This window comes from Balearica regulorum, chromosome 6 (assembly GCF_011004875.1).
Source record: "Balearica regulorum gibbericeps isolate bBalReg1 chromosome 6, bBalReg1.pri, whole genome shotgun sequence".
In the NCBI taxonomy this organism is placed as follows: Eukaryota; Metazoa; Chordata; class Aves; order Gruiformes; family Gruidae; genus Balearica; species Balearica regulorum.
In genome coordinates this window covers 6,263,921-6,288,759 of record NC_046189.1, presented here as the reverse complement: position 1 = coordinate 6,288,759, position 24,839 = coordinate 6,263,921, and the positions used below count along the sequence as shown (strand labels likewise).

The following is a 24,839-nucleotide window of genomic DNA, read 5'->3' as shown; positions in this document are numbered from 1 at the left end:
AAGGGCTTTTGGTGGTTTTAGCTGGGCTTTGTCTTAGAGGTCAAAGTGGCTATTAATTATAGGTTGGTTTTACTGGAAATCTGCAGTCTGTGAAGGACAGCTATTGGACAGGCTCATCTCCGTGCAAAGGACCTGGATGCCCACGCGAAGAGGGAATAAGCTGTTGCATCATGCTGGCAGTGTCATATCTGCGCCCATGTGGGTCAGGCTGACTAGTCAGCAGAGTTCTCGTAAGGCAGCTTTTGTTGTCTCTCCTTTGCAGTGAGGACAGAGCTGCCTCCCCTCCGTGCGGCTCAGCTGCTGGTAGCTCTTCCATGCGTTTCTGCCTGGCTGCCTTCGTTACATAAAGCGCTGCTAAGTGAGAAGCTGTTCAAACCAATTCTGCTACATGTTACTACATGTTACTGCAATTCTATTACTGTCTGGTTGGTTTTGCTGTCGAGGAAAAGCAGTGAGTTATTAGGGCTAACCATTTTTTAATTTTTTTTTTAATTTTTTGAAGGAAAGCGTGGACATGGGAGAAAAATAACTAGCTGGCAGCTTTTAGGAAGGCAGTACTTAGCTGCTAGGGAAGATATATCTGAAAAAAAATTGATCTTTAAATTGACTTATGAAAATGAAGGAGCAAATAATACCTTTTCTCTGAAAGGGATCACAGATACAGACCCATTTCAGGAAAACCTCTGTTTTCAATACTGCATTTCACTGTGTGCCAATATCCCACTGACTGAAACAGAACTTAAACGTTTGCTTACACGTTGTCCTAAATATAAATGGGATTTAAATTGAAATACAGCCCAAACCCTATGATTAGAAAAAAACAGATAAATTTCTGTATCTTACATTGCAGTTATTGCTTTACATATGTTTAAGGCCATGCCAGCTCAGAGTTTATACTTTAATTGCATGTCATGCAAAATCTGATTCAACAAATGATTCATGAATTTAAAATATTTTATTTATAAATTTAATACAGAGTAATAACTAAAGCTTCTGTTATGAGGTATGACATGACAGTTAATTGAAAAACTTTAGGTTACATGGTTAAGTGAAGTACAAGCTGACATTTGAATAAATTCTGGCACAGTAGCTGTGATATTTTACTGTAAGCAAGTTTTTGTCTTGATTCGTCACCCCATCGGTAGGCCAGGAGAGAGAAAAGATGAGAAGAAGTGGTGAGGTTTGTATCTGCAGTATTTTCTTAGTCGTAAGCCATGTGATAGGATGGAGAAACACGTAGTGTGTCTCTAAGATGCACATGGTATGACAGGCTTTCACGTGGACACCCACTGGGACAAGGGCTGTCTCAAGGCTACCAGAGGCTACCAGAGCATGTATGGCCCAGTTGAGGTTAAGGCTGGGGTTGAACCAGGTGGTACCCACTGTTACATGCTCTCAGGAGTGTCTCTCGGTCTAGGCAGAGGTGTAATGGGAAGTCGACTGTGGTTTTCCGCATTAACTGGTGAGTTTGGATCATACAGCTTTAGGAGCCTGGTTTAAGCATCTTTCTGAAGCAGGAATTTATGTGAGTGTGTTGGGCAATCGCTTTCCTTTCCTCTGCAAGCTTGAGAGCAAAGGGCAGAATTGCCCCTAAAGACAGGATGGAGCTGTGGAAGAAGGACTAATGCAGGCAAGCAGAATAAGCAACGCAATGCTCAACAGATGTCATGCAGCACATGTTATTCAGGCTTTTGACTTTTCTGTGTCCATTACCCGTTGGGGGGAGTCAAGTGTTGTTGGGAGGAGGTAAAGGAGGGATGCCTGAAGGAGAGAGGGCAGTGATGGAAGCAGAACGGGAAGAGGAGGAGTGAGAGTGAAGCAGCCTGTGGAAGAGAGCTGGAAGGAGGTTTTGGAGCAGAGAGCCAGGTAGTGGCAAGGGGGATTTTGAGAACTGGAATTGCAAAAAGCAGTTGGTTACCTTGTAACAGTCAAGGCAACACCACAAGCATTGTTTTTAAACTATATCAGTCTATCTGTCTTTTCCTGACAACCTTAACTCTTAATTTTCATTCAGAAGAAACTCGGTTTCTGAGAGACTGACAAAACATCATCCTCCCGTTTATCTCGGAGGTGGTCATGAATCCTGAGTCCCTCATGGGGCTTGATGCTTACGTGGCTGCGGGAGTTGCCTCCATCTCTTGTTGGCATGTGAGGGAGGATTTGTAGGAAAGATGGTAGACCAGAGGATTAATTATCATTTGTCTTTTGACTGCTGTGTGCATCAGCACCGCTCTGGTAAGAGCAAATACTGTTCCCTGAAAACTTGCCTTCTGTTATGACCCTAGCTTGTTGTGGCTATAATACTACAGCCACTACCTTAGGTGGTAATGCAAAATGATGCACTTTAGCTTCCTGCAGGAAGTGGAATTAAAATAAAAATGGTAATGAAGAATAAACCTACCTCTTTCACCTACGTATTTAAAACAGTAATGAGTCTATTGTAGACACTCCAGTGGCTCGGGACTCTCAGGAGCTTTGTGTTAGCCCATATAAGCTTTGAGCTTCCTAATAATTCTGGGTCGACTTGCACAGGTCTGTCTTGCAGCCTCTGAAGACATTGTGCTCATAGATGTGTGCACTTTAGCAATCTGGTTTTGTGGAAAGTCATGGCACTCTCAAGTGGCGTTGATTTCTGCTGGAGTGTTGGTGCTATCAATTATTTCTGATATTGCAGGCTCAAGGAACCAACTGAAAATTGAAATCGTCTTTCAGGCATAGTGGGGAAATCACAGGGCCCAGTGTGCCGGTGACAAGGCACTTGCAGGCTGTGCCGATGGGAACACACGGATGACTTTAGCGATCTCTCAGTGGTTCTCTGGTCTCTAAGCTAGAAACCAACAACTTCCTAAGAAAACCCAACAGTGCATTTATCTGGTAGCTTCAAAGGGTTTGTGCAGAATGGGTTGTTCTGAAAAGCAGGCTGGGGAGGATTTGAATATCCTACATCTTCTGCCTTGATTTTGGTGACATGCTGGCACAGGGTGAAATGGAAGTAGGAGATCCCTTTCTAGGTATTCCTCATGTTTATTATTTAGTTGAGGAGAGTCAGCTTGGATTCACTAAAGAGAGATCATAACTGAAAATATCTGACAGGTTTAAAACAAATAAGCTGAGATAGGGGAAAGACAGGACATAATTTGCCTGGGTTTTGAAGGCCCGTTTATGTAACCATGCTGCACCCAAGTCTGTGTTGTGTCAGCTGGTGGGTTAATGAGTGCAAGAGAGCTGGCTGTGATACTCGGCGTGAAGGGATGCCTTTGCATGGATGCTGGGGAAGGGCAATGTCACCAGTACAGACCTGTTTTATTGGTAGCCTGGGAGGAAGGACAGCTAAGTCCCATAAAGATGTTGAAATCTGCTCTGGATACAAAGCTGGGGCAGCACTAATGTAAAGGAAATAGTGTAATTGAAAAAGGCTCTGGAGAGGTTGGCTGCACAGGGTGGGTAGATCAGCTCTTGCACACTTGTTCTTTGAGGGAGGAGAATAAAACCAAAACCAGGGTCCCCCTGCATCCTGAAACTTTCTAACCTGCCTTGAAATCCTTTGCCCCTTGATACCCACAGAAGCTGCTAACTCAGCCTGCAGCTTTTCCTAACTCCTCCCCACCCTTCATGCTCTCCATTATCAGTAACCATAGAGATACAGACAGTGACTCCAGCCTCAGCCTTTCTTACCGTGTAGTCCTGGTGAAAAGGCTAGTGTGTTATACTGCATGTGCTTTTCCAGAATTAATTAATTAATGCCCTTCTATTCTGTTTTTCCTCCCTCAAGGAGGGAAAAAAAGAAAAGCAAAATTGTTTCTCAAATGGCTGGTGAAATAGGATAGTCTGATGTTTATTACTACTGCGAAGAGCAGGCAATATTTACAGAGTCTGGTGAAGCATCTGTCTTCTCTCAACCTCTCCAGCAGGCAATCATCCTCAGCACTGTTATAAGTGGTAAGACAATAGCGAATAAAAAGAAAATTCTCTGTTCCAGGGCTATTTTTACCAGACTGGTGCAGTTTCTGTTCAGTAGGCTTATTCCTCTTAATCTACATCACTGATGATATTGGATGCTATTTTAGGCATTGCATAAAATGTTCACCCAGTCTTTGCTAAAAAAGAAGCAACCAACCCCTAAGTCCTTTGGTAAAAGCTGGCTGGAAGATTTTAGCAGTGGTTTGGTTAGAAAAATCTTAGGCTGAGGTTCTGGAAGGGTCTTCCAGCCTGGCTTGGCAACAGGGGTTGTGTGTGACAAGCCCAAGCCCCTTAGTTGTTCTTTTTTTTATTATCCTGAAAATGAGAATGCTACCACTATCCCCTTTTGTGTTGTGGCTCTTGAAGTAATCTAACAGAAGCTGTCTCCTGTTTTGCCCAGCACCTTTCACAGAGGAACTCAGAATGCAGCTGGATTTTCTAAGCTCTCCTACAGTACAGTAATGAAACTGAGTGCGCTGTCTTGCATGAATGTCAGAATTAAAGAGAAAAACCAACCTGAACGTGCCAGATCTTTTAGAGTTTAGACCAGGCTTCAGTCACAGTTTCATCACCTTCTTTAACTGAGACTGTAAATGTTTTTATTCCGCTTTGAGATGTATGGTGCTGAAAATGCATGCTACATAGCAAGAGTTTGTAATTTAAACATTTCCAGGACCTTAACTTGGCAGCTTACTAATGTTTGTATTTTCTGTTTGCTCACAAGTGTTCCTGTTTCACTGTGTTGGGGTGCATTAATTTTATGTGATGAGTTTGTTTTGTGGCTGATCCTGCTTTCCTGGCTGAGCAGGAAAACGTGAGGTTAAATCTCGGACAGGGCTGAGTGTTCTCTGTGTTCCAGCATCTACCTGGATTTTGCTCTTCATCCCTGTCTCCCTCCTGTGTCTTTTGTCTTGTCAAAACTGCTTTTATAGCAATATGAAAAGACATATTGCAGGGCAGCCAGAACAAACTGGATTATTAAGATTGTCTCTTATTTGCAGTACCTTATGATGAAACCATTTGCCATGGATGGTTTTGGCAGATTGGGTCCCTGGAAATGCTTGCATGGGCAAAATGAAAGTGATTTGGATGGCTGGTTGAAGATTCAGCCGTGGGCTCCAGCATGTAGAGGACAGCCTGGCAGTATGTATCAGCCCCTTGTGAACCCACGTGAGGTCCATCAGGAACAGCTTAGAGAAATTGTAGGACAGTTTTCAGGACTTCTTGCTATCCCTCCACCATCTCAACTCTATGGTGGTGTTTCTGGGACCTCCCAGAGCTCCTGATTGCTTTGGGAGAAGAGTGGCTGGTGGAGGGGAGCTGTAGAATTGAGGGAGGGGTGGTAGCAATGCTGTGAACAAGCACCAACTGTCAAATGGTGATGAGGAAGACAAGGACAGGATTAGAGTTTCCTTGGTTTCTGCAGAGGATGAGCTCTGCAGTGGGAGGTTTGGCAGCAGCAGGCACCCCTTCCGATGAGTCACAGGAGGCTTTCTCAGAGGAAAGGTCTAAGAATTGCGCTAGTGCTGCTCTTGTTCCTGTTTTCCGTTCCTTCTGAAGGCCTTTTTGCCGCCATGCAGTACCTGCTCCACCATCATCCTTGTCCCATATAGGTTGTCTTTGGGGGCTACCTTCCTCTATTTCCTCATCTTCCTCACTGCTGTGGTGATTTAGAGAGTGGGGGGAGAACTGCCAGGTCAGCACAGATGCTTTTAAGGCAGTAGGATCTGTTTATAGCAATGAGGGTGGAACTTCTGGTTAATGCAAAGTTTGGATGTGTGAAAAGTCATCGTGTCGTGGTTGTAAGGGAGGACAGAAGGGAATCAATTCCCTTTGCAGCCCTCTACCTGGAAGTTTTGGGAGAGAAGCCCTGGAAATCTGCGGGAGATTTGTTACTCCACCCTGCAGGCCCCTTGTCCTTCCCAAAGGTAAATGCGGTTTGTTGGACCTCTCCCAAACTTTTGGTAGGGAGGTGTTTCCTTCTCCTGTTGACATCCTTCCCTCTCAAGGGCTCTGTTGTCACACGACTCAGCAACACCAGCGTGCTGTTGGGAAGTGGGTCTAGTTGGCTTGTGTGTCCTGACTGCAGAGAAATTTAAGCTTGTCTTCAGCCCTTGAGTGTGGTTGGGCTCATTGGTTTCTCTTGACTGGTCCTTTGCTGCTTATGCCATTTCATTACAAACTTACAATGCTCAAAAACAAACCAGTTCATCTTTCAACTTTTTCTCACTTTTTTTTTTTAAAAACACCCCAAAACAACCACATTCCTTCATATTCCTCTACCCCTCCCCAGCTGTGCCATGTCTCCTCTGAAAACACTGGGTGGTTTCCCAATTCACAGGTTCCTTGTCCTACTCGGATTAATGTTTTTCTGGAGAAAGCCTTGGAATAGGGAGGTGAGATTAAGGCAGACACGATGGCTGAATAGTGGCAGTAAAACTGGACCCCTCACAGCAACTCATTTGTGAGCTTGAACGATGCAGTGAGCTCTGTTCCTCTGTTGTATTAGTCCTGAAGGGTCCCTGCTTGTTCCTACAGTCCTGCAGCGCTTCTGCATTTTCCCTGGGTTTATTTCCCGTTGGTGTGAATATGCAAATGCAAGGCTCAAATAACAGCATAGACAAGCTGGTTCCAACACGTGAAAAGAAGCACTAGATCGAAAAATAAAGGGGGAGAGCAAATCGCCCTCCTAATCCATAATGCAGAGAATGCTAAATCCCTCAAGACCTCCTTTTCACTGTGTACCGTCCGTAAAACCTGTTTAGGATTTGGATCGGCATCGCAGTGGAAACCGAGTGAGCTGCTGCCTGTGTGCAGTGCGTGCCTGTGTGTTTGGCAGCAGCACAAAAGAAACCAGTTGATGATATTCATAGGATTAAAGGCCCGATTCCTGGGGACACACTTGGTTGGATGCAATTAAAATGCCTGTCAGGCATTTGATACCAGCAACCCCTTGACAAACTGCTTCAGCAGCCGCGAGGTGCAGCATCCTATTGTAAGTGGATGATGGCGGAGCCGGCTGGTTTGTCATCATTCTCGAAATTTCTGTGGCCAGTGAACTCCCTCTTCCTCTCCCACTCACCCTCTTTTCCTTTTCACCACTGCGGGGACTTCTTCTAATTTGCAGTTTTCCTTTTCCTGACGTACACATGGTAGATACAAGCTGGTGGCTTGCAGACTGCGTCTGTCTGGAGATAGGCAGCGAGCCGATGGATAACAACACTCCAGGAGAATGATTATGCAGCAGTTATTTAAGGATAGGCTTTTGTGGTATGGCAGCATATGAGCTGGTAATGATTTTCTTTTAAAAATGTCAGCTTTGTTTGCTTGTTGAGGATTTGAAAGAGTTATACTTTTATGCTGTAGCTTTTTGGATTTAATCTGCTGTAGATTAAATTCTGTAGCGGTGCACCCTGGATGAATTAAAATGTATAGGTAATAAACTTCTGTGGTTTTGTTTATAAATATATTTGGTGCATACATAATGTATATTTATATGCACACACACACCATACACACATACCCGTATGGATATGTTTATGCGTCTATGTCTCTGTATAATAGAAAAAAACCTTTTTTCTTAGCTGAAAGCTGTTTTTCAGCACAAATTAAGTATTTTCATTTTTTTCCCCCACCTTTGTTTTATATTAACAGATTTTCCAGTATATAGTCTTGGACGTGACGCACTGATTGGAATCTGCTTGTTCACAAATCGGAAAGGTAGGACGTGTCTGTATTTGAATGTGATTTTGAGAATGTGGGAATGAATGTGAGACAGGGTGTGGACTGTTCTTTGGTTTGGTTTTTTTTATTATTTTATTGAAACAATAGGGGTTTTTTTCATTTTGTCAAACTATGTTTTGTTGCAGCTTTGCATAGATTTTCAAATTGTTTTGGCAGGCACTGTAAAGTTATTTTTGATGTGTACGCATATGCTCTAGCTATTTAATTAGTCCTTTCAGCTGCAGCTACCAAAGGGCGAGATACAAACCTTGCTTGTTTATTGTCTTGGGCTAGTATAGAGAGGGTGCAGAACTGCCTCCAGTCATATCGGATGTGGGGTAGTCTTGATTTTGGCATCAGCAAGAAGAGGGTTAAACTTACTGGCTTTCTCAGAGCAGGTACAATCTATCAGGCACACGGCAGAAGGCATAGCGGTGGTTTCATACTGTATTGCTTTCATGGAGGAGGGAAACTTCTTTTAACCCATTCTCTGCCGCCAAAACCCGTGCGTGCCTCAGCCGCGGGTTTTTATGTATAGTGTTCCAGTAGCCTGGCAGGGCGGGGCAGTGCTGGAAGAGCATCTGTCTGATGGCTTTTTGACGTATCACTGGCGCTTCAGAAAATATTCCTATGCATCAAAAAAGAAGCAAACTGTTTTTTTGACAGTGTCATTGCTAGTTCCTAAGAGAAGTAGTGTATTATCCTCTTCCCCCTAATACCCTTTGGCTTTGGTTGCTTTAACCCCCCTTGATGCTGTAAAGAAAATGGTGAGATAAAACCCTGCGGAAGAAAAAAACATTGTGACTTTCTTTGTATTGAACTTTCAGATGTGTCAAGTGATTAAGGAATACAGATCTCATAGATTTGCAGTGGGGACTGTGCCCTTAAGAAAAAAAAAACAACCAACCAACCAAAAAAACCTAGGCAGAATTGAAAATCTGCTCCCTCCACCTTTGATAGAGAGGGGAAAAGATATATCCATATTGCATTAACTTCTCGGGTGCCAGTTCTCACCCAGTACCTTCCAAACCAGACTTTATCATGTGTTGTTCTTCCCCAGTGTCCTACAGCTGATCATACTTCTTAAGTCCGCATTTAGACCTGGAAGGGAATATGTGTGTTTGTACGGCAGCAATCAAAATCTGCATGTGTCTTTAGTCTGAAGTTTCAGAGGGTCTTTTGAAAACCAAAATAAACAAAAGTGAGAAATTCTTCAGGAAAGGCAGTTCTGTTTCTAGCCTGGGTAAATGAGGAATAGTGATAACTCTGTGAGAAAGCCTGGTCTCCTGAAATGTCCAGTTTGGCTCCCCAGACATGCAGGAACCCCAAGCCAGAACACCAGTGCTGGCAAGGACATGGGCCACTGCTAGCAGCAATGTGATGAATAATCAGTTTCTTTGCAATAAATTGCTAGGGCTGATTGATAGATCCTGTTTCCTGGGGGAAAGCATTTGTGAATTTTTCAGGATATTCTCTCTCCTGTTTTTCTTGCGTATAATTCTATTCCTTGTTTTCCTCTTCTACAAATCTTTCTGTTCTCTTGGCCCTTGTGTTTTTTCTGTCTTTGGCAGAAGGCTTCTTACCTAATAGGTTTTCCTGGCTAAATAAAATTCTTCAGAGGAATGCTTTACTTGTTAGTTTTTCTTAGTTGCTTTTCATACTATTTCCTCCTGGTATCAATTATCACTAGACTCATTGAAACAGAAAAACCTGAAGTAAATAGTGTATAAAATGCTTTAATTCTTGAAAAAAGTGCATTCAGCGATCTGTTTTTAGCTATGAGTAAGTCCCTTCTCTTCCCTCTACTTTTAATTTCACTTCCATTATCCAAGGGCAACAAGCCAAACTGCAGTCTCATCCTGATTTCATTAATGTTTTGCAAACTCTGTCTCAAGGACTAACGCTGCTTGCTGGGCTTGATGTCAAAATCCAAGGTTTTGCTGCAGCATTGGAGAAGGGGAAAGGAAGGATCTCTCACGAATACAAGCGATGGCATTGTTAGCAGATGAGTATAACTGCCTAGTTTTTACAGTATCTGCAGATAACAAGTCAAATTTGTTGACAATGTGATCCCCTTGGATGAATGGTTTTCATCTCCTATGAAAATGTGTCTTATCTCCTGTGCACAGCATCTTATCAGTCCTCTATGGTCTCCTGAAAAACAAAGACAGGATGTCAGCTATTTTGTTAATAAATCAGTTAGTGGGGAGAGTCTGGGGTTTTTTTGTTTATTAAATAAACAATACATATAAATTTCTTACACCTCTGATTTATCAGTCATTTTAACCTCCTCCGTTGATCTGGGTTTTTAAGATTCACGTTACAAATCATTCCTTCTGGCTGCGAAGAAGAAAATGAGATGTTAGGCTGGCAAAAATGGGAATTATTTCAAACAATATAATTTTCTTGAAGTAGAAGTAAGGGGCACTTACTCTGTAAGGAGGGAATTAATTCTAGATTGACAGGATTTAAAAATCCTATAGCCTCAGGGGTAGCATAACTTGGCTTGGAATATCAAAAGAGAAACATTGAGTTAGCTGATACAAAAAGGCAACAGAAGCCAGAGCGTGCACTGGCAATGAGGTGTGTTGGATTACAGTTTATGGAGTCCAGGGCGTGCACCCAGAATGACGTGATGTTTGGCGCTCACTTTCATTTAAACAAATGGCATGGGGACCAAATGCGCTACAGGCATTCAGCAGCAACCCGTGGCGTCAGTTCATCCCCAGGGCTCTCTTGCGGGGAGCAGCGTCAGGAGCGAGCTTGGGCCTCAGTGTCTGCCTCTGTCCTGAGATCATCATCCATTTTTTAACCCCACTTGTTAGACGACCCTCTCTTAGCACGAGGTAAGGAGGAGGTCTGCTTTATGGCTGTTCTAGGCTGGGTCTCAACGCCCTCAGTTTGTTTACTAGGGTTAGGGTTAGATTACCAGTATTAATGTTGTCTTGTCCTATGATTACATGAAACAAGTTTTGGATTTTTTTTTGAGCATTGGAGTTAATGATGCTGACTTTCCTGTTGATTTGTGTCTTATGCTTGATGATGCTTCTCAGTGAAGATTTTCTTGCTGATTTACCAATTAGAAAGACTGTCTTCTAGGCAAATTTTTCATTGGCAAATAAGGGTCCTATGTTATGGCTTTCATTTCAGTTGGGACATTGAGAGGGGTCACTGGCAGGGTCTGTCTCTTCTACTTGGATATCTGTTTTACGTGACTTGTAGGAGGACAGTTATCTCTGCTTCTGCACCAAAGCAGGCTGAAATTAGTCAATGGATTAAAAAATTATGAGCTGGGGAGAACATAATCCACATAAAACTGGTTTTCTGTGGGTAAGACTGGAGCTAATGGCTCATCGTGATCCTCATGAAAGTTGTTTTCCTACGGGTTTACATCTTTGTAAAGTGCCCCTCCTCCCCTGCCACGTTTACCATTTGCACCAGAGGGCCCCAGTTTCCCCTGTGGCCCTGTGCCGTGAGTGGGGCAGGACACGGTGTGTGCTAGAGCTGCTCCAGGGTGCTGGCTGGCCATCCTGCGTGTGTACTGCCTGCCTGGAAAGTCAGGGGCAGCAACTGGTGAGGTTATGTCAGTGCTTTCTTCATCTGAGGGAAGGGAGGACTCGTTTCAGCTTTGTTTTCGTTTTCTAGGAAGAAAATACATTTCTGTCCTTCACTCTCTGTTTAGCTGTTTTTAAATATTAAGAGTTAAAGACAGTTAGATAGCAGAAGTTCGGTTTAGTAACTTTAGGGAGGACCCTGTGTAACCTGTCAAGAAAATAGTCATCAAAGGGCAGAAATCCAATGGAGGATGAACTGGAGTGCAGCTGACACGGCCTCAGCTGGAGGAAGAAGTGATTAGGTGCAGGCCTGCAGTTGCTGAGAAGGACTGTAGGCTGCCAGGTTAATTTCTGGGAGCTTGTGTCGTCCTCCTCTTCCTTATTTTCTTTGTCTGTTTTACTTTCAAAGCAAGTTTTTGTCTGTTTACAGACAAAGAAATACCAATGTATTGCTTAGTAGGGGTATTCATCAACTCTGCATAATGATTGAGATCCTTGGTTAGAGGAAGCTGCGTAAGTGCAAGATTTGATCATGAAACTTAGTATGATGGCTTTTGTCTTGGCTGCAGAAACAAAGGTCTTTGTGGTATTACTGTAGTAGCAGTACCAATGAAAAGGTTACAGTACATTTAGTAAAAGACTTCATTTCTCCCACCTTCGCTCATCAACTTAACTCATTCTTCCTGTGGAGCTCTTTGCTGTAGAATTATATTGTGATCATACAGATCTGCGATGACTTTTAACGTGATAATGAATAATGGCAATCAATCCACCTGTCTCATTTTGTACAAAAGGTGGCTATTTCCTGACAGACACTTAGGCTAGCATACCAAAGCTGGGAAAGGCAGAAGAGACTCTGTTGCCATTAGCATGCTAGGAAAAAACCTCTATAGCAGCAATGCTGCTGACTCATGCCTAACAAACCTGGAACATTCCCTGAAAGGCTGCAGATGCAGATGAACTTCCTTTCCCTGTCCTGGTCAGGGGACAATTCATTGTATTATTTGCCACCAAGTGAAGCCTCTAGATAGTTATGCACTGCTGCGTTTTCACTGACGTTTTATGGAGTACATTAGCATGGAGCTTGCGAGAAATCATGGGCAATTTATTTTAATACATTGGGTGTCAGTCAGTGCTAAATCACAGAAGCTATTTATATTTGTTTTCTGAGTCATCCTGGTTCTTGCGATAAGGTGATTTTTTTTCAGTATGTGCGATTAGTAAATTGGGTTCATCTTTTCTTTTTCTAGCTTGGTGTGTATATTTGCTCTTAAATGCAAAGGTATGCCTTAATTGTCTATAAGAAAATGAGTCACATTTAAGAAAATGCCTTTCTTTAGCCTTTTCATCATCAAGGGGAAGAGGTTCATGACTGCTAGAGACAGGAACAGAGAGCAATGGGGGAGAGATCAGAGCACTGTGTATTTAAATGTCAGTATAAAACTCCCTGTATCATCCAGTTGCCTGGGTCTCTGTGGTTCCTAATTCACTTCCATCCACATGCCCAAAGGGACTTGCACACCGTGCTGCTCAGCATTTGTGGTGGTTTGAGCCTGTCTGGATGCCAGGCGCCCACCAAAGGAGCTCTGTCACTCCCCTCCTCAACTAGGCAGGGGAGAGAAAATATAACAAAAGGCTTGTGGGTCGAGATAAGGGTAGGGAGATCACTCACCAATTATCATCGTTGGCTCTATCGGACATGGGGGAAGCTTCTAGCAGCTTTTTGCAGAAGCCACCCCTGTAGTGCCCCCGCTACCAAAACCTTGCCGTGCAAAACCAATGCAGCACTGTAGCATTTAATACTGAAAAACTTCATCTTATCGTGGAATCCATAGCCCAGAGTTTGGCTGGGGGGAGAACGGTATGCGTGACAGCACTGGGGACTTACTTGCAGCACATCCTGAAACACTCATTTCAGGTTTTTGAGTTACAGATGTGGAAACAAATACACAACACATCTCTGAAAAGTTCCTCGACAGATCCCTGCCAACTCCATGTACAGGGCAGCACGGTCCACTGCATAGGTAGTATAGCAGAGAGGAAATCGTGCTAAACTGGTGTCTTGTTTTTGCACTGGGGAAGGCACCTAGTTCTGCCCAGTAGCAAGGAGCAGTGTTCATCTGCTCGATATATCCTTATGCTGCCAGGCCTCATGTGTGCTTCTGGCAGTAATGCATGAGCTGGTCACTGCTGCTGTCTTGCAACTTTATTTTACATCGTCTGTGAGTGTTGAGAAGAGCGTTAGGGTTTCATTGGCATTTCTGTACTGGTAATTTCCAAGTCAAGATGTCAATAGAGTCGATTTGGAGTTTCACAGGTGTATAAGTCTTTCTTCCCAGTGTGGATTTTCCAAATTCCCCTGCTATTTTTTAAAAATATTTGAAACTTGAGATATTGTGGAGAAAGGGCAATGGGAGTGGAAAACACAGGGCTGTAGGGATCTGGAGATTGATTCAGTTCTGCCTTTGGACACTCTAGCCCTGGAAACCAGGATGCCCTGTCCAGGATTCAGTACTGCTGCACCTTTCTTCCCTTGTATCTAGCCCTGAGCACACTGGGGAGCAATCGCACCGGTAGCACTGGTTTGCTTTTGTTTCTGTCTGAAAGCAAAGTTGTAAAAACCCAGTTTGCAGCCACAGTCCACCTGAAGTGGTCTCTGACTGGGGTCCGAGGAGGGAAAAACCCAGTAATGTTTAATAATTTTGGACAGAACTACCTGCTTTAGGATTTCTATAGTCGCAGCATTTTAACTGAAATCTGTTTAATGGTGGATTTACTTGCATCAGCCCAAAACCCTTCTCAGCAGTTTTTAATGTGATTGCGGTGGCCTGGCTGATGGATTGCTGTTGGACTGCTCCATATTAACTTAATGCAATATAAATGAAGGTTATAATGATTCAAGATGGCTGATACCTGTATTGATAACTTGATGTTAAATCAAGGCTTAGTTACTGCTGCATATTAAGTGTATGCCAGCAAGTTTGCGTTGCCAGGCCTCATCCTGATGCTACAGCGGGGTGTAATCCTGGCCAGCCACGGAGGTGCTCAGCCACTCTCAGGATCAGCTGTCCAGTGAGGACAGATCCCCAACCCAATGATATACTGCTCTGGTGACTTCCCCGTGCTCCTGGCAAAGTTGACTGTAGTCTGACTGTTGATCTTGTCTATTTCTAAAGTTTATAGGAAATGTGAAACACACATGCTTCATTTTTAAGTGAAACAAAGTGCAGCTGAATGTGCTGTGCAGTGGGCTCCTCACTCATAACACATGTTCTGCTAGAGCCAGTGTGCAGCTCCTACACTGTATGCTCTGAATATCTAAAGGACAAGACAACAGTTGAGTAATCTTTTCTTGGGTTTAGCAACATGATGATAAAGCTAAAGGAACATTAGATGCCAAATAATGAGTCAAGATTGCACTGATAATGGGTTTTTTTATAGTCATGATAAGATAGAAGTTAAAGCAACAAATTGGGATGCTCAGTAGTGTGCTGAATGCCCTCAGAGAAGATGGAAATCTGAGATAGAAAACTCTGTGATCTCTCCTTCACCCCATAGTCCTATACATGTACCAAAGGGGCCTCTGTCTCTCTTTAAAACCCGCTGGGATCTGCAGAGGTTTGTGCTTTCAGTGCCTGGTGCTGTGGGCTCACTGTACTCAGAACTGCCGTTGCTGTCCCCCTGAGCGGGAGCTTGCTTTCTCCTTGGATGGATGTGCAGTGCCTAGGAGACTTGAATCCTTTTACTTGGAAAGTTGCCACGAAGTACTGCTGCAATACAACTGAGCATATTAATGATCATTAAAGTAAGAATTGGTGCTATTATTTGTAGTGGTGGTGTTACAAATACTGCTGTTCTTATCATTCATTATGTAACGGCAGCCGTGAGACACGGACAGAATTGCTTACTGCAGCAACCTTTCCTGCAAAATACACAAAATGCCTCTCAGTATTTAAATGAATGTGCTTATTCTTAGGTTTGTTGTATTTAGCGTCCATTAGTAAAAATGTCTTTCGGTGAAGGCTTGTAGAAGTAATTATGAAAAGGTAAATTCAAGACTAATGTGTATACGACTACTAAAAGTAGTTTTACATTTGTATAACTAGCCAACGTGTAAAATCTTTCAATACAATTGTGTGCATTACAAGCAGGAAACTTGAGCACTTCAGTGATTAATTATAGAACAGAAGGGATGGAAACCATGCCCCATGATCCAAGCAACTCATCCATGTGGCTCACAACAGTATACAAACCAAGAATAATTCCCAGAAAGAACTTACTAAGGAATATTTGAATTTATTTTTTTTAAAAAAAAGGGTTCTCCCTGGCTATATCAGACAAAATGAGACAGAGTGTGTTGTTCTGAACCATTGTGCATCTCACTGGTCCCCACTCAGTCTGCTGTGTGCCCTCAGCATTATGTTTGCCAAGGGAGGGTGTAAGAGCAGGGTAGTCAGAGGTTTTGATCTTTATAGACCTTTTAGTGTGATGTGGCTGTATGGCCCTGAGTACAATGGGACGGGCTAGGAAGGATTCTTGGGAGGTTTTTTCGTGAGCATATTGTTATTATGGCAGAATCCTGTTGTTATTACTCTCGTCCTGTAACTGTTTCATCTCAGAGTGATATTTACAGATCTACCAACACTTAGACCCTGCCTTTTTTGTGTGCTGTCATTCCTCGTTCATGTATTTTTGCAGGAGATGCAATGTGTTTAGTTTCATTTAGCATATTGAATGCAGGGCAGCAACAGCAGAAGGGTGCATTAAGTGTAACAACCCATGCTCCTGGGAGTTTGTGCTCAGCCCAGGTGCAGGTCAAGATCCTCCAGGCAGAAAGCTCTGTGCAGCTGCATTGCTGCAGTTAGACTGTGCAAGCTGTATACATGGATGCCTTTAGGGAGCAGAGTCTGCGTGTGGCCAGGAGGTGCCTTCCAACTCTACTGTCTCTGTGCTGGTGACATCGTTCTTCACTGTGTGTGAAGGCCACTGTTACTGCTGCCAGCTGCGTCACTCTGGGACTGGGACACCAGCCCTCCTGCAATGGCGATCGCACCTTTTGGTAAAGACCGTGCAGCACTCCTGAGCAAAACTTGGGCCCAAGTCTTTTCCTGATGCCAATTTGACAGATGTAGCAACAAGATTGTCTGTCTTGGCCTTTCTTTTTTTTTTTTTTCTTTTTTTTTTTTCTTTTTTTTTTTTCTTTTTTCCTGTTCCAGAGACATCTTGAGCACTGGAGCCACTTCACTTACCTTTTGGATTGCCATTTGATACCGTCGCGTCTGCGCCACAAAATACTTCTTGACTGTACAATCCAAAAGCTATTTTTTGTTCTTCATCTGTTAAAGGTTAATCTGTGCCCAGCAGGCAAGCATAAGTATTCAGCCATGGTGTCAGCTTTTTTGCAAAATATTTGTGATTTTTCCCCCCTAAAATACCAACCTGTAATTAGAAACGGAGAAAAGCAATGAGACGTAAGGAAGGGGATACAGGCAAATCATTGCATCTGTGTCCACATGTTCACTTTTTGTTAGTGTTTGCATTTACATTTTTCCAGAGCTCTATTTATTATGAGGACTCCTGGTAATAACATTGTCTTGACCCATAAAATGCCTTTCTGCAGTATCCAAATAGGCAGGAAAAATACCAAACCAAACTCTTCTTCCTAATATCAGTGAAGGAGTGCTGGAGTTAGAAGTATTTTTTAGGAGGTCTGTTGGAATAAGTATTGTGGACAAACTAATTCATGGAACAAATCTGCTTCCTTCTGTAACCAAATATGAATTTGGCCTGTGTGTGTATAATCATAAATAATACAGAAAAGTAGACTTTAAATTCGTAATGTTAGGGGAAAAAAGGAGCATACCTTCTTTCACTCACTCAGAATTCCACTCAGTTTATAAAAACGCAGTGTTTGGGATGTTGGGGTTTTTTAGTGGTGTGGGGATTTTTGTTTTGGTGTTTTTTGTTTGGTTTTTTTTTTAGCTTTCCACATCTGTCAAAGGGGAGATAGTTGTTTCTGTCTTGTCAGGCAAAAGGTTATTTAGGTGTTCTGAAATATGAATTGATAAAATCATTTTAAAAATACTCTTACTGGGCCTAATCTAGCATCTATGGAATTGGCTGTTGACTTGAAAAGCTTTAGGCTAGACTTGTAGGGAAGGGTTGTCCCAGATGTGGGCATCTCCTTTCCGCCTGTAGTTCTATTTGTATAGTTTACTAAATGTAATGAGGGGCCCAAACTGCTCATATGCATTCTGCCAAAATAATGTTATCACCTTTGGATTCAATTCATGTTACAGTACTAATACACTTCCTTGCGGTTATGTCTCCTTTCCTCTTAAAACAAGGGAAAAATAGCTGTATAATAAACTATGTCATGGGAAAGAAAGTCATATGTTATGACAGAGCTTTAAAAGGCTTTTGAGGATTTACAGCCGTGAGTGTTTTTGAGAACTGAATCCAGAGCACTTTCATTTCCCAGCAATAGTGCTTGCAGAGATCATCCGAAGACGAACGTATGTAAAGAGGAAGCAGTGCAGGATGTCTGTCAGGTGGGAAGCAGAGGCACTCGGCCCTGCAAGAAGCTGTAGCTGGTGGCCGCACCTGAAATGCTGACTGGCCAGGCTGCATTGATAGACTGCCTTCCAGCAGAAAGACTGTGGCACTCCGTCTCCGTGCAGGTTTGCTGTAGGAAGGTTAAGCCCATGGATTGGAATAATCCTTGCAATATTAAAAGCCCCAGTCTTGCAGTGTCTGAGGGGGAAGTGCCCACAGGCTTCACAGAAACTTGCTGAGCTGGCCTGTCTCACCAGCACTCCAATGTCTCCCCTCCAGCTTTTCTGCTTGTCTCTGGCTCCTGGTTTCTCAGGCTCGTCAGCACCTTTTGGTTTTGGTAAAATGCTCCCCATAACAGAAATTGGCCTTGGATTGGAGGCCCTTGGCTGCTTAGTGGAATTAAGTCTTTTACCAATCCATGTCATTCAAAATTCACTGCAGCCTGCCTGCTCTGGCCGCCCTGGCTGACACTGGTGGCTTTCTGTTCCTTTTTCCCTGTATCTGTCACTGGTTCTCTCTGTCTATAGAGAAAGTCTTCCTGGGGACAGCCTGCATCTTTGAAGTGAAATGGGCGTCACTTGTACATCCCTCTGCCATCTGTGGCAGGTCGTCTCTGCCAGGGCTCAGAAATGTGATGAAGCACTGGACTTGCCAGACTGGCCACTGCATTTCCGATGCAGCGCTCCTCTGCCTTTCCCAGAGCTGTGCTGCTTTGTCCCAGGGTCCTGCGCATGTGTTTGCAAGACACAGAGGCGTAGCTTATCGCTGCTGGGCAGGAGCATCTGTCCCGGGCTTTGCTTATTTTGTGCTTGCTGGAGAGAATGGGCAAATTTGTAAATGAGAGTGTGGAAGGAAAAACCGTGACCTCTGCACCTGTTTCAGGTTAGAGGGCTCCGTGCAATGAGAGTTGGTCTTTGAATCAGCACGTCTCAAGCTGGGGTGGGCGTAGGAGGACTACTTATCTGTTTAAATAGACTTGATGGCTATTGTGTGGCTGCCATCTGTCCTCTTTCACACAGGATAACTTTGGTTTATTATTATCTTTAACCTTATCTTACTGGGTCTCTAAACTGCTGGTCAGTCGGCATTCATTGTCAGATAAAGGAGCTGTCACTTTTCTTAACAGAAAATAATCTTACTACAATAGTGGTAAATGAGCCTTTTCCCCCCCTTTTTGGCATGAGTGCTTCTCTGCAAGAAACGTGATTGATAGCAGGGGCCTTACTGCAGCATTTATCATCCTGATTAATCACTACACTTTACTAGAGCGCTTTGGTTTACACAGGAGATGGTAACCATATAAACAATAGCTGGAGCATTAAGCATTGAAAGCCAAAACACGTTTTATGATTTAATGTATTAGAAGGGAAATAAATGCAAGATTTGGAGAAGAACAAGTGTCAGACGTGGAAGATGCTTCAGGGAACTCTGTAAAAAATTTTGCTAGCAAGAGTTGAGAGACTTGAAGGAGTTTTACTGGCTTACAGTAATAAAAATTTAATGGTAAATGTGTAACATATTGTAGACACTGTTCATTGTGCCAGTTCGTATCCAAGTCAGTCTGCTTACCTGCTGTCAGGAGATAGTACTGATTCATAAGCCGGTGGCTGGTTCTGCTGTCTGCGTGGCAGTGCTGAGCAGACTGAAGGTCTTTGCGTCTCTGGACCAAGTCCAAAGCCAGTTACGTGCAGCAGCTGCAGAAGGTCTGCAGCACTGCATGCGAGTGGGAACAGGAGTCGGTCCGCAGTTCATGTTTTATTGATCTGTTCTATCCAGGTGTTCTCAGCATCAGCACTGAAGACTTTTTAAAGGGCTGCAAACATTGAAGTGCCTAAGTGAAATTCTTCCCTTTGACAAACTGTGCAAGTCATGAGAATTTTAGAAAGTGCAAGAGAGCAGGAATATTCTGGAAGATTTCTGAAGGTGTTTGTCGTCCCCAGACAGAGGTTAACCCGTGCAAGTTCAGAGTCCCCTGAACTGTATATGTAAAATGTAACGGTCAGGAAGTCAGGTGTTCCCAGGGCCTGCAGCACACTGATCACAGCACTGCTATGGGGGCCTGCTGCCACATCTCCTGGGTGCCTGCGGAAACGGGTGCTTGGAGTTTGTCCAGCAGCAATTGCTTGTTTGCCGACTGTTGCTCAGGCCATCTTGCCTTTAGGATTTTCCTCACTTTAGTGTTTCAGGTCTGTATTTTGTCTTTTTAGGCTCCAGTCATGCAGCTGGTGATCCTTGCAAACCCCAGTGATTTCATCCTGCTTACCTGGGATCAGTTGCAGTTTCTGGGAGGGGGAGAGGAGGAGAATGGAAATGAAGGAGCAATCCACAAACTTTAAGTAGCTCATGTGATGGGGCAAGTCTATAGTGCTGACCATAAAGAGTTCTCTAGATGTTACACAAAATTGCTTGCATGAAGGCAGTTTTCTCCTAGATCTTTCACTGATGGCTCTGGAACTTGGGATGAGTCATTTAAGTCCTGCCTTCACACCTGACTACATTACTCGGCTTTCTTACCTAGAAAATGTGTGGAAAACCCCAAAACCTTCATGTATCTGGAGGCTATGAAGGAGATAACTGTATAAATGCATATATTTTAGGTACCTAAAGCCTGTACGTGCCCTATATTGGCTTGAAACTAGAATGACTAGGTCAGTCACTTGCCAAGATTGGACTTAGATCTTGCAAAAGGATTGCAGACCTCCCAAGGGATTTGCAGGTTGAAGGCATTGCTGTGAGAATGCGCTGTTGATGGGGTAAGTGCAAATTGCTAAGTGACAGTGCTATGTTTTTTGGACCAAGCAAAACACCGCAGTCTGTAGCATGGCAGGGCACTAGCCTAGCAAGCGCTTGTATAAGCAGAAATGGCAAATGCTTTTACTGTGATATTTAAAACACAAGAAATGAACGCTTTTTACTGCCAAAAAAACTTGATATTGGGGCCAAAGCTGTATTGCACAGCATCTCTTATATGAAACTCCTGTGGGCACCTTGGGTCTTGAAACTGCCAGGAAAGCCACTTCAAGGGTGAATCCTATTTGATTGTGTTGAGGCAGAGCTATCCAAAGGCCTGGGTTTAGTTCTTTTCTGGCTTAATAAAGACCCGGTTGTTGATACTGAAGGCCATAAAAAGAGAAATGCTCCTGGACTCAAGGCAATGAACTCCATACTACTGTTTTCTGTACTCCCTCAGAGAGTTGAGATCTAATAACTGATCTTAGCACTTTAATCATAGAATCATGGAATCGTTTTGGTTGGAACAGACCGTTAAGCTCATCGGGTCCAACCGTTAACCTAGCACTGCCAAGTCCAACCACTAAACCATGTCCCTAAGCACCACATCTACGTGTCTTTTAAATACCTCCAGGGTGGTGACTCAACCACTTTCCTGGGCAGGCTGTTCCAATGCTTGACAACCCTTTCGGTGAATATGCAGCTTCACCTTCCTGCTGTTTGTTATCTTTCTTGAATCATCTAACCTTGCCGTGGCATGAGGTGAATTTGTGTGTGTTTGTATGCAGTCGGTTCTTCTAGGCTTGTCTGTGTGCAAAACTGTACCATTTGACCCAAGCATGCATTAAGGGGCTATGGATAAATAAACAAATGCACGGGGTTTTTTGTTACACAATCTAAGAAACTGAAGTTTCCTTCATTCTGAGACCATGCCCCTCCTTTTCAGTCCATCTGTTTCTTATGTCTGTAGAGATTTTGATGTGATGTGGGTACTTGTTTGGTATCATAATCACACAGATAATGACGCTCTGTGTTGTGTGGTCTCAGCCTTGATGTATGAGTTCCATTTTGGGAGAGAACTTTCTCCCTGGGAGTGGGAAAGGGACTGGAGGTGATGTCCACAGGGGCAAATTCTCAGCTCCTAGAAACAGCCTCTGTGCACAACTGCATCCAAAAGGGAAACAGATTTGCTTCCTCTGAGGATATTCACCACATTGCCACTGGGTTGGTGTCTTCAGCTGGTAGCTGTCACTGCACCATGTGCCACAGCTGTGAAATCAGCTTGTGATGGACTCCTGAAATCATCTCTTAGGTCGTAGGCACACTTGATGTAACAGTGGTCCTTTCGAACGCTCTTTCCTTAAGGTCAGGAGAACATGGGATTAGATTAAAACAGATTCTCCCCCTCTTCCCCTTGTGTATCTTGTGGGAAGTGTATGATGGTATCAGCAGAACTTGGTTCAAAGCCTTTGAAACAAAAGTAAAGACTTTTATCGGCTTCAGTGGGATTTGTATTGGGCCCCCCAGGAGCTGCTTTAATCAGTGAAGAGAGTATACTGGGCTAATTTAGATACTGGCATGAGAAAGGCTGCTCTTGCTAGTGGGAGCTCTTTTTGCGGAGATCTGTAGGTGCAGACAGTGGCTCTTTGGGTCCCCTTTCACTGCTAAGGGAAGGAGAGGCAGCCTGTCTGCAGGGCACAAGGCAGCTCAGCCTGGAAGCCGGGGAGGAAGGCGGGTCAAATGACAAGGTGCACAAGATGCAGAGTGACTTGTACAAAGCAGAGCTGAGACTGCCTGACCTACTTGACTTAGAAGAACACTTCACCTCCGCTGCAGTCAGTCGTCTTCTGAGAGAAGACGGAGTAAACATGCATTTTTTAACAGGTGACCTGTGAGATAAAGATGAGGAAAGTTAATTGGAATTGTCACTGCAGAGTCTCTTGTCAGAGGCTGTCATTATGCTGAAAAAGTGATGTTAATGATGTTGGTAGTTTAATATTAACTACTAAAATACACCTTCTAGTTACTCATGGTGAGCTGGTAGAACTTTGGCTTGCTTTTGTTCACAACTTGCCATTTCCTCTAAAATGCGCATGGCTGCTACAGATACACTTGTAATGCAACCCTTGCATCTAAAAAGCTCTAAACATCTGCATTTTCTGGTGGTGTCTCATTTTTTGGTTGATCATCTTTAGTAGAGTAAATTGGTATAATGACATACCATACATTGCTGGTTAAGGTGTAGTTGTGGTGTGAACGTGGAGGTGTTTAGATATATGCTATGCTTATACAAATTAAGATGTTTTAATTTTCATATCTACATAATTGTAGTGAATATGTAGGCAGTAATTGTCATGGACTTAGCTGAATGTTGAAAGGTAAGAATGGTGGGGGGAAATACCAAAAAGGCTGTTTAAAATAAATTATATTTCTTCCAAGTGGTTTACTAACAACACATGCCGCTGTGTGGGCTCAACCTTAAAAATTAAACTTACATTGAAATGCTTTCATTTCCATATTCAAACAGATTTGTGTGATTTTATTGACTGGTTTGCAAACAGTACATTAAAGCATATGCCATGAAAATTAGGGCACTGTTTCCTACAGTGTAGTTCCTTTCTGTGTGTTATTTACTCTTTCCATCTATGGAAATCCCAGTGGCAGAAGTCCCTACATATGTTCTCCATAAACCCAGCAAGGATGTGTGTTTATGCAGAATAGGGCTTATTAACAATGTGAAAATGGTGCAGACTTTTGAGAAGGCTTTTAGCTTTCTTGTAAATGTTTCGGGATTTCAGAATATGTTAGAAGTGATTAGTCCCCATTTGTGCATCTTCTCAGCTGTTGGAGCATGCTGGAAGTTGGACGCAAGATTTGAACTCATGGCTTTCGTAGGACAGACCACAGTGAATATCCCCCTTTCACTCCCTTGTGAGCTCCTTTAACTGTTGCCAGTTGATGCTGGTTTCCTGTTAAACTGTCTCACTTTTGGAAATTATTTTCCATCAGTTGGATCTATTAATAATCACTAGTAAAAATTAATGTTATGGAAGCAACTGCTAGCAGTGGGATCCTTCTGGCTCAGTTATAATCAATAAGTTCTTTCCTTTGGAACCAGTGTGACAGTGTTAGATTGGGCAAAAAGGTAATTGGTACATCGTGCTCCTCAGGACTGTCCTGTGGTACCAGGTGGGACGGCTGCAAGCAGCTTGGGAGCTATGTGGAGAGATGCATCTTTCTGCTGCTGTGATTTCACCTGTGAGTAGCAGGAAGGGAGTTGGGACTTAGCTGTCCCCTGATACGTAGGTGTAGGGAGGCAAGTCTCATTCTCAGAGGGGTCCGCGAGGCCACAGTTGCCCTTGTGCAAAGGCAATTACCCTTTTGCTTATGCGTAAGTTGCAATAGGAAATAAGCCTCTTGTGCCTTTGCGGCTCTTAATTTATCTCTGGAAGCCAAGACACACACTAGCCCTCACCATGCAAGGCACTGCCTCACGTGCAGCGTAGTTCAATTAATAGTTCAGATGATAAAATATCTTGTGCAAGATTTTTTCTACTGGCGGCAAGATTAGGGTAGATTGTTTGTTTCTTTGAACTGGTTACTTTATTTTTCTTAGGAATAATAGGATTGGAACAAGTAATTTGCAACATGCAGTTTGTCTGAAAGAACAAGTCTCCTCTTCTAACCTCTTGAGGCATATAAGCACCCATTAGTCTCTTAGTATTAAACCAGCCACATGGAGTAGTGTTAGTGAGACTGTGTTTCTTCACTGATTGGTAATCAACAACTGAAGATAGCTGAAGCAAATTTATTACAAGGACACACATAAATACAGGAAATTGTTTAGTAGTAGTAGTATTTTCTTGCTTTAAACTTATTTTCATACCAAGTGTGTACTCAGTCTTTATTTCAGCATTTCTCGCCTTCTGTTTCCTTGGAGTTTGTGCTGGTTGGTTAAATTCTCTTCACGTGTCCAAGCTCTTGCTTGTGAAGCTATGAGTAAGGTATGCCATCTCCTATATCCATCTGAATTGAAAATACCATGGCTAACTCTGAAGAGTGAGCTACTGAGATATAGAATATAGCAAAATTAAACTTTTACCCAGTAATTACTGATACATAAGGGCTTGGTTTCACCTAGCTGTGCAGTTGTCAAGTAGAGGTTGCAGGACAGCAGGAGGATGTAGCGTAATTAAGGCAAATTGATTATTTATTTTGTTACATGGAGCACATGTACTGGGTTACAGGAGATTCATTCTGTCTTCTGTTTCCCAGACTTTATGGCCCACTGTCACACGTGTTCAGGATGAGTTGTGT

General features: G+C 43.2%; 1 protein-coding gene across 50 annotated transcripts in view; it reads left to right on the top strand.

Annotated features, from left to right (window-relative positions):
* Window positions 1–24,839, top strand: part of MAP2 (microtubule associated protein 2) — a 228,360-nt gene that overhangs the window by 86,160 nt on the left and 117,361 nt on the right. For 24 of the 50 annotated variants that reach the window (XM_075756063.1, XM_075756101.1, XM_075756100.1 and 21 more), the window contains one exon: window positions 7,614–7,680. The gene's annotated coding sequence lies outside the window, so the exon portion shown is untranslated. Of the gene's footprint in view, window positions 1–6,953; window positions 7,396–7,613; window positions 7,681–24,839 lie in introns of those variants that run through there. The other 26 variants (XM_075756068.1, XM_075756064.1, XM_075756067.1 and 23 more) reach the window with 8 other exon arrangements.